General features: G+C 42.0%; 1 long non-coding RNA gene across 2 annotated transcripts; it reads right to left on the minus strand.

The window, feature by feature from the left end:
• Positions 1-185: 185 nt before the first annotated feature.
• On the minus strand, positions 186-7,361 carry LOC310765973. Of its 2 annotated transcripts, XR_014549885.1 has the most exons (11): positions 7,263-7,361; positions 5,691-5,723; positions 5,410-5,452; positions 4,606-4,692; positions 3,886-3,940; positions 3,404-3,450; positions 2,729-2,775; positions 1,964-2,013; positions 1,532-1,631; positions 1,033-1,069; positions 186-841 (listed from the first exon to the last, which is right to left on the minus strand). It is a non-coding gene; the product is annotated as an uncharacterized lncRNA (long non-coding RNA). The 2 variants fall into 2 exon arrangements; XR_014549884.1 differs by lacking the exon at positions 3,886-3,940.
• Positions 7,362-7,365: the final 4 nt, after the last annotated feature.

Below are 7,365 nucleotides of genomic sequence, written 5' to 3' on the forward strand. Positions count from 1 at the left end.
TCTAATACAAGAGGGGAAAAGGTGACAGAATTAACCTTGAGAAAAGCACAACTGTAAGCTAGTCCAGCCCCTGGCAACATAGCAAACTTCTCTATGTATGGTTCACAATCAAGAAATGGAATCTCATTGCTATTCAACAACTCTGCCTATGTTTATACACCTCTGATAAAAAGAAGCAGATGCAGTTCTGAAGTTGGATTAAATTCTTTATTGATTATATGTATATACCACCCTTCATCCAAGGAATACAGGGCAGCTTACAATATAGAAACACCACCACCCCAAACAAAAGAAACGTTTATAAGCCACCCTATGTCCAAGATTGAATGTGTATCTTTAACCACTGTCAAACAGGTGAGCTCTTCAGACCACCAAATGGCAGGTGTTTATCCTTCCAGCCTTGGCATATAAGGGGGCCAATATTACAACTCCCCCACCCCCTGTAACCTGGCCTTCTCATGAAATCCTAGGGTAGATGGCTCAGGTTTTTAAAAAAGCAATAGAAGTATGAGCACAATCGCCACAGACATCCACCAAGTCAAGATTAGCATTGAACAATTACTTCCCCAATGCCAGTTGTGGCTATGCTACTGCTATCCAAAAATGGAAGCTTTACTGAAAACTTGCTGATGCCTAAACAAGTTTCTCCCATCTATTTGAATAAACTGTTAGGTGTGAGGATGCACATGCTCAGCCTTTTCATTTTGACTCAAACATCTGAAGAATCTACATCTATTGTAACCAAAGCTTATACTGAATATCCAGATGTCACAGAATTTACATTCGGGTTCTTCCACTATTTCAAGTTGAATGTCTTCTGGGTAAGGCTGCAACTTCACATCTAGGGTGAAGAAGAAAGGGTGTCAAGCCAGTGCGTTCCACATAAAACAGCTGCACATACCAGCAAATGAACAGATCAGACCTTGATATTTTCCATCATGTAGTCAGAGAGAGAGTTCAAGGTTATGTTTATCATCATATATCCATTCCCACATCACCATATAGCATTTGATACACAAGATAGATACCTACCTTTCACATACAACTGTTAGTTCAAGATGTTCACCACCTACATTTGAAAGAGATATATATATAAGGGTAAGGAATATGTCTTAAACACAGAATGGACAAAACCACTAAATGATTTGGAATAATCAAGTTGCCCAAGTTTCTGAATCAACCCGTTCTGCGGATGGACTTTTCTATTATTTCACTGCAGTAATCATTAACTCCACAGAAGCAGGCTGTGTTGTTACATTTAAAGTTTTACAATAGAATCTGTACATGTAATACAAGTGAAGGCCAAAAAAGGGACTTGCATACTTGTGGTCTGAAGCGAGATACATCAGATAGGAGCGAAAGACAGTTGCAGTTCTTCACCACAGTTCAATCTGCTGAACTATGTTATCATCACTGTATCTGCTCATTCTTGCCATTCTTCTCCAGTCCCTTACATACTTTTACTACCTCAGGGGAACATTTAGGTCCAATTTTTGAATATATATTTCTAACACAACCAATGCATGCTTACCAACTTAAAATGTTGTTTGTGTTCCTTTCCCCCTCCAATCCAGAGTGTGTAGCACTTGCATCACGCAGGCAGAGTTCTCCAGAACATTCCCCAGTTTAATCTGTAATGAAAGTTATATCTCATGTGCACCCAAGCAGCAATGCACTAAAAGGCAGCACCATTTCTGTACTGTTTCAGTGCAAATTCTCTTCACTTCTTTTCAGAGAGATTCCCATTGTTTTATACAATTTCATCATCAACAGTACAAACATACCGTGTGTGTGTTGAGCAAAAATCTCAGCAGATGCAGTATTTGATTAACACTTAGTTGGGCCCTGGGTCAACAGCTTGGAGTTCCCTGCCACCTCTATCATTTACACTTGATTTATACCGTTGGCATTGGGTGGGCCATGGGAAGGGTTAACAGTGATACATGCCATTTTTACAGCTTACCAGTGTATTGTGAAGCTCAGGTCTCTCCTCTTCATCAGTTTCCATTGTGTCTAAAAAAAAAGGAAGATATTTGCCATAGTTTAAACATTTGTTTATAAATCAGGCTAAAGACAAAGTTCTCATTGTGAGCCAACCCAAGTTTTTGAGTGTACTCTTACACAAAGGAGATGCCTATTAAGTGCACATTCCCACTGCAGTAGAAACTTATTTGATTCAGAAGTTCAGTCTTAGTGGCCCTTAGAAGAACCTAGCAAGCTTTGCTGTTATCTGCTCCGTTTGGTCTGATAGGAGAAAGGACACTGTGGCAGTGGTTGTGTGCCCTGGGATGGTCAGTATGAGACGGGTGATGATCTCGTTCCTTAGGTCTTTGTAAAGAGTGCAAGACAGTCTTAGGTAAGTCATGGTACTATGACACGCCAAGAGCCACTGGCATGTCTCTGCTCAGCTACATTGTCCACCCCCCCCAAAAAAAGCCTCAGCGCACAATTGTCAGAAATATTTTCTGTCCACTACTCTTAAAACATCATTGGCTTTTTCCAGGCAGAGCCTGACTTAATTTGTGGTGTGAATTTCAAAAGGAATGAAAAACACAAAATATGAAAGCTGCTTTGTATGAACTCAGCAGATTGAAGCCATCTAACCTAGTACTACCCACTTCAATTATCAGCAGCCTTCCAGTCTCCTATAAGCTGGACACCAGGAACTGAACCTGGGACCTTCTGCATGCAGTTAGGTGTCAGATTTCAAAACTAGTCATTTACTAACCTCTTTCAGCAGGTAACTCAAAACTGGAGAATCCTCAACCATTTGGACTTTAAAGAGAAAGAAACATTTGTTAATTAAGTTGCAACAGAGGATCTTATTACAGGGAACCAGCTTGGCTCGGCTCTGGAAAACGTTAAACTCATTATTTTGGCAACTTTTGCTTTAAGACTTGACTGGTAACACCTTCCCACAGGGAACTGCCCAAAGTTAAGCAGAACTGTGTTGGCCAGAACCAAATATTGGCATGGGTGGATCACAAACACAAAGGAACCTGGAACTTCTTACATTTGCGTGTTCTATTAATGTGAACTAGAAAGTAATTTGTATTTCTATAAGTTTCCCAACTAATGACCACAGAACAATGTAACCTCAGCATATAGAACGGTATGTTGTTAATTTCATGAGCAGTCATTTGGCGGAATCTATTATCATCACTGGTCACATGTGTGGTCTAGTACTGAGCAAGCTATGAAAGATGCCTAAAGTTATATAAACAATTAAAACTCACCCAAATTAAAACCCTTATTACCACCGTATCTGGAAGATCTAACAGGGAATTGTTGACAAGCAGCCCATACTAATCCCCACATTATTGCTTGATCCTTCCAAAACATTTGCCGATGCTACTGCAATGCGGAACAAATTTCATCAGGTAGCTGTCCTATAGTAACTTACCATTATCAGGAATGTAACCAAGGAGATCTTCAAAGTCGCCTTACAACCTAGAAAGAAAGTTTTCTTTAAGACAGCCCAGAGAAAGCTAGCTGCTAAACAGGAAAATGCAAGCAGATGCCCAAGTCAGGTAGAGCTAATTACAAACCTCCATTATTTAAGTCAGCTTCATTGGCTTCTCATCACACAGGCTGCTTGCATTATATACTACACATTATAAAAATTCGCCTTCACTGATATAACTAGAAGGCATTGTTCAATGTTATACCCAAGATGCTTTGGCACCTCCTAGGCAGGCTGCATGAACAGTATTTATAATTGTGCTAGGAATAAATGGGACCCATATTTCAAAAGTATAGTCCAATAGCATTGGACTATTCTTGAAGAACTTCATAGCCTCTCTAAGCAAGTTTTATCACACTGCTCAACAAATATTGCAGCGAGGTTGGACTGACTGACGAATCACTTCCCAGTAACTAACCCACCTTTTTTGCTTCAGAACTCAAATCTCATACTTCAATACAGCTGCATTATGGAGGCCTATAAAAGTGACAATAAGTGATTTTAGTCTTGAACCCAGCTTCACTCCTTTTTAAAACTACAATGAACCACTGTATCAGTGTTGATTCAATTATCCTCATATGGATCAGCGACCTGATTCAGCATCATATACAGCAGGTTTAATGTCTACATATAACCTAATAATTACAGCATTGGCAACTACATAGAATAGTTGTTTTGTAGCTTCTGGAGAACAAAGGCAGGACAGGACACAAACTACCCAACAAATCCCAACACTATTTAGAAAAGGAAAGAATGTACTGGAAAATTCTCATATGCCTGGGAATAAATAATACTTTGGATCAACCGCAGTGCACCAAACGCTAAGGGCAATTGAAATCTCCAGTCTCCTATTATTGCTGCAATTCATGCAGACCTGAGATTTAAGATGTGGTTTAATACAGGATGTAAAGTGTGTTATGAGTATTTTAAAAAGTTCAAAGACTGTTATCATCTGACCCATTACAGCATAATGCAACCAAGTGTGCTTGGTAATAATAGAACGGAGTGGGGAGAAACAGAAAACTTTTGGGCAGGCTAAGCATGCTGTGGGTCACTGCCGTTGTTCACGAGAGGTGCCCTGCCAATGCTCAAAATTCAGTTTCTGCCATAACTACACATTCAAATATTTCCATGAAACATACCTGTTTGGCCATGCTAAGGAGCTGGGCGGAAATTTATAGTATAGAAGCAACTAGGCCATATTGCAGCATACAGTGCAAATGCAGACCCTGCAAGAAAATTTTAATCCTGTTACAACTTATGACCTTATAAATCCTCTTTTGCCTAACACTTTCACACTGTTAATGGCATTAACTGTTTGACTAGTTGCCTCAGTAGACATCTGTAGTTTTTAACTAGATAATATGCCTTGAGCTAAAAACGTTCCATGTTTTTTTTCCCCAAGTAGCAAATAGGCATTATTATAAAATGGCCCTCTCCTTGGCAAGCAAAGAATGTTGATGTTCGGTATTACGTACAGAAACTATACCAATGATAGTACCATCAAAATAACGAGGATGCATCAGATAGGAGCGAAAGACATCTGCATTCATCACAGATTATCTGCTGAACTATGCTTTCATCACACACATCCTTCAATCGCAATAGAGAAACCAAAGCTGCATTTAATGCTGCTAGCTAGCTCAATTTAAGACTACGCCCTTTAAAACTACTACAGTCATACCTTGGGTTACAGACACTTCAGGTTGCATTTTTTTCGAGTTATGGATGCGCCAACACCCGGAAGTACCGGAACGGGTTACTTCCAGGTTTCGGCGGTCACACATGCACAGAAACGCCAAATCGCAACCCGTGCGTGTGCAGACACAGCGCTGCGGGTTGCAAAGATCACATTTGCAACCCGAGCGTCCACTGTATATAAAACTCCCAGGAAAAGCTGGTAGAGGCTTTTATACAGATTATTTGATCTTCTGTAGGACACTTACCCAAACATCTTCCTTCTGTAAGTAGCAAACCATTTCTAAAACCCTGTAAGGAAAACAGCAAATGTTACAAAACCTTTAAAAACAATTTAGATACCCCTTAAAAAAATGTTCAGTGCCTCAGTTTCAATTATAGGTGGTTGAGCATTCTCATCATTCTAATCAAGAGTAGCAAATAAGTGTCATCATTCTGGCACAAAGTTAGCTCTCATTTAAGCAAGCTATATATTGCATTCTGAAACAGCCTAAACAGTTTTCTTTTAATCCAAAACAGAAAATGTTACCTCTGCAAATAGTATTGTCTTCACCTTCTGAGCCTATAAGGAAGCACACAAAAAATTATGTTAAGACCTCTCAGAAGTTAAAATGCTTCTAAAAACAAGTGGGTCCCCTAACAACCTGGTATTTGACTGGGAATGCAAATCAGCAACCACCCTGCCATTGACCTGAAATAGCATTTCAGCCCAACATGCAACACAGAAATCTAAGCAACACAAGGCTACAGCAGCAAAAGGGTTTTTTAATACAGTATATGTGGCAAACATTGTAGGGCTCTTGTAAACCATGCAAAGCCTAAACCCTGGCCTGCAATATTCAGTAAGGCACATTAGAGCTGTCATAAATTAACCTGCAATATAGGAGTATCTGAAATTGCACTAATAGGGCTATTTTAACATGCCTCATTGAATATAACATTGAATATACCCATTGAATCCTGCTCAGAGATGTTGGTATTCATCATGCTCTCAGATGTCCCTACCAACATCATTTATCATCATGTGCAGGTACAGTGAAGGAAAGCTCATCTTCATAAGGAAATTACTTTAAAAAGATGCCATGTGCTACCTTTGGTGCAGCTCACTTTACTTTTGTGAAGAGACTTAACTTGCTATAATGGTTTCACAACTACACTCCAAATAAGGACTCCCCAGTGAGATTTCTTTTACATCAACTGTCCAAGTTATTAGTCTAGAAAATATACTTAGGGCAGGTGGAGAATTGCTAGCCTGCAAGGGGTGGGGCTCCATTCAATGAATTTCAATGCTGGGTATAGAGGAAGGACAGGGCATTTGCCATTTCTGAGAACCAGTGCGGCGCAGGGGTTAGAGGGGCAGACTGGGCCCCCTGCCAGAAACTCGCCCGGTGCTCTTGGCCAGTCCCTCTCTCAGTCTAGCCTACCTCACAAGGTTGTTGTGGGCATTCAATTGGCGGGGGGGGGGGGCGGACTATGCACGTGGCCTTGAGGTCCGGGGTGGGGGCTAAAGGAGGATATAAATGCAACAAATAAACAATTCCTCAGCCATTCCCGAGTTGCAATATCCGTTCACCATCAAAATCAAGGTATTTCCGAGATCTATTCGGCCCTCCTGGGAAACTGATCTGAGTGAATGCTAAATAAGCCCAGGGCGAAGTTAAGGCATTGCCAGAACTACGTGAAAAGCCGCCATCTGCTCCACTTAGGGCTCCTTTCCGACCCCCCCGGCCATTCGGGCTCCCGGCCTGCAGATCTCATTCCCGCCAAAGGTTCTGCATTTCCTTTGCTACTCCTAAGAAGTAGGAGGCCTTTTAGAATGCGTATTCAGGCAGCCGCTCCTGCCTTTCCCTCCTCCTCCTAATGCGAGAGCGGAGGGCCATTCTGGAAGCGGGGCCGCACGCCGCCCAGGCGCCACTGGCTCGCAAGGCCCAGCAGCCAAGGGGGCCTGGGCGGGCCGGCGCGGCCATCCGCCTCCATCCAGCGCCACGCCGAGCCATCCGCGGGGGACGACACTTCCTAGGCAACCCGCGCGCTCCATAAAGCCCTCCTGTAGTGGAACTGGCTGAGAAAGGAAGAAAAGCGAAGAAACTCGAACACTCACCATGGTCCCCAAAGGAGGACACAGCTCGAGCAATGGCGACCTAGCAAAGAGGGAGCAACGTGGGGCCTCTCTCGTTATATAGGCACGCAGGCCCCGCCCTCTC

Source organism: Podarcis filfolensis (genome assembly GCF_964270895.1).
Source record: "Podarcis filfolensis genome assembly, chromosome: 6".
NCBI lineage: Eukaryota > Metazoa > Chordata > Lepidosauria > Squamata > Lacertidae > Podarcis > Podarcis filfolensis.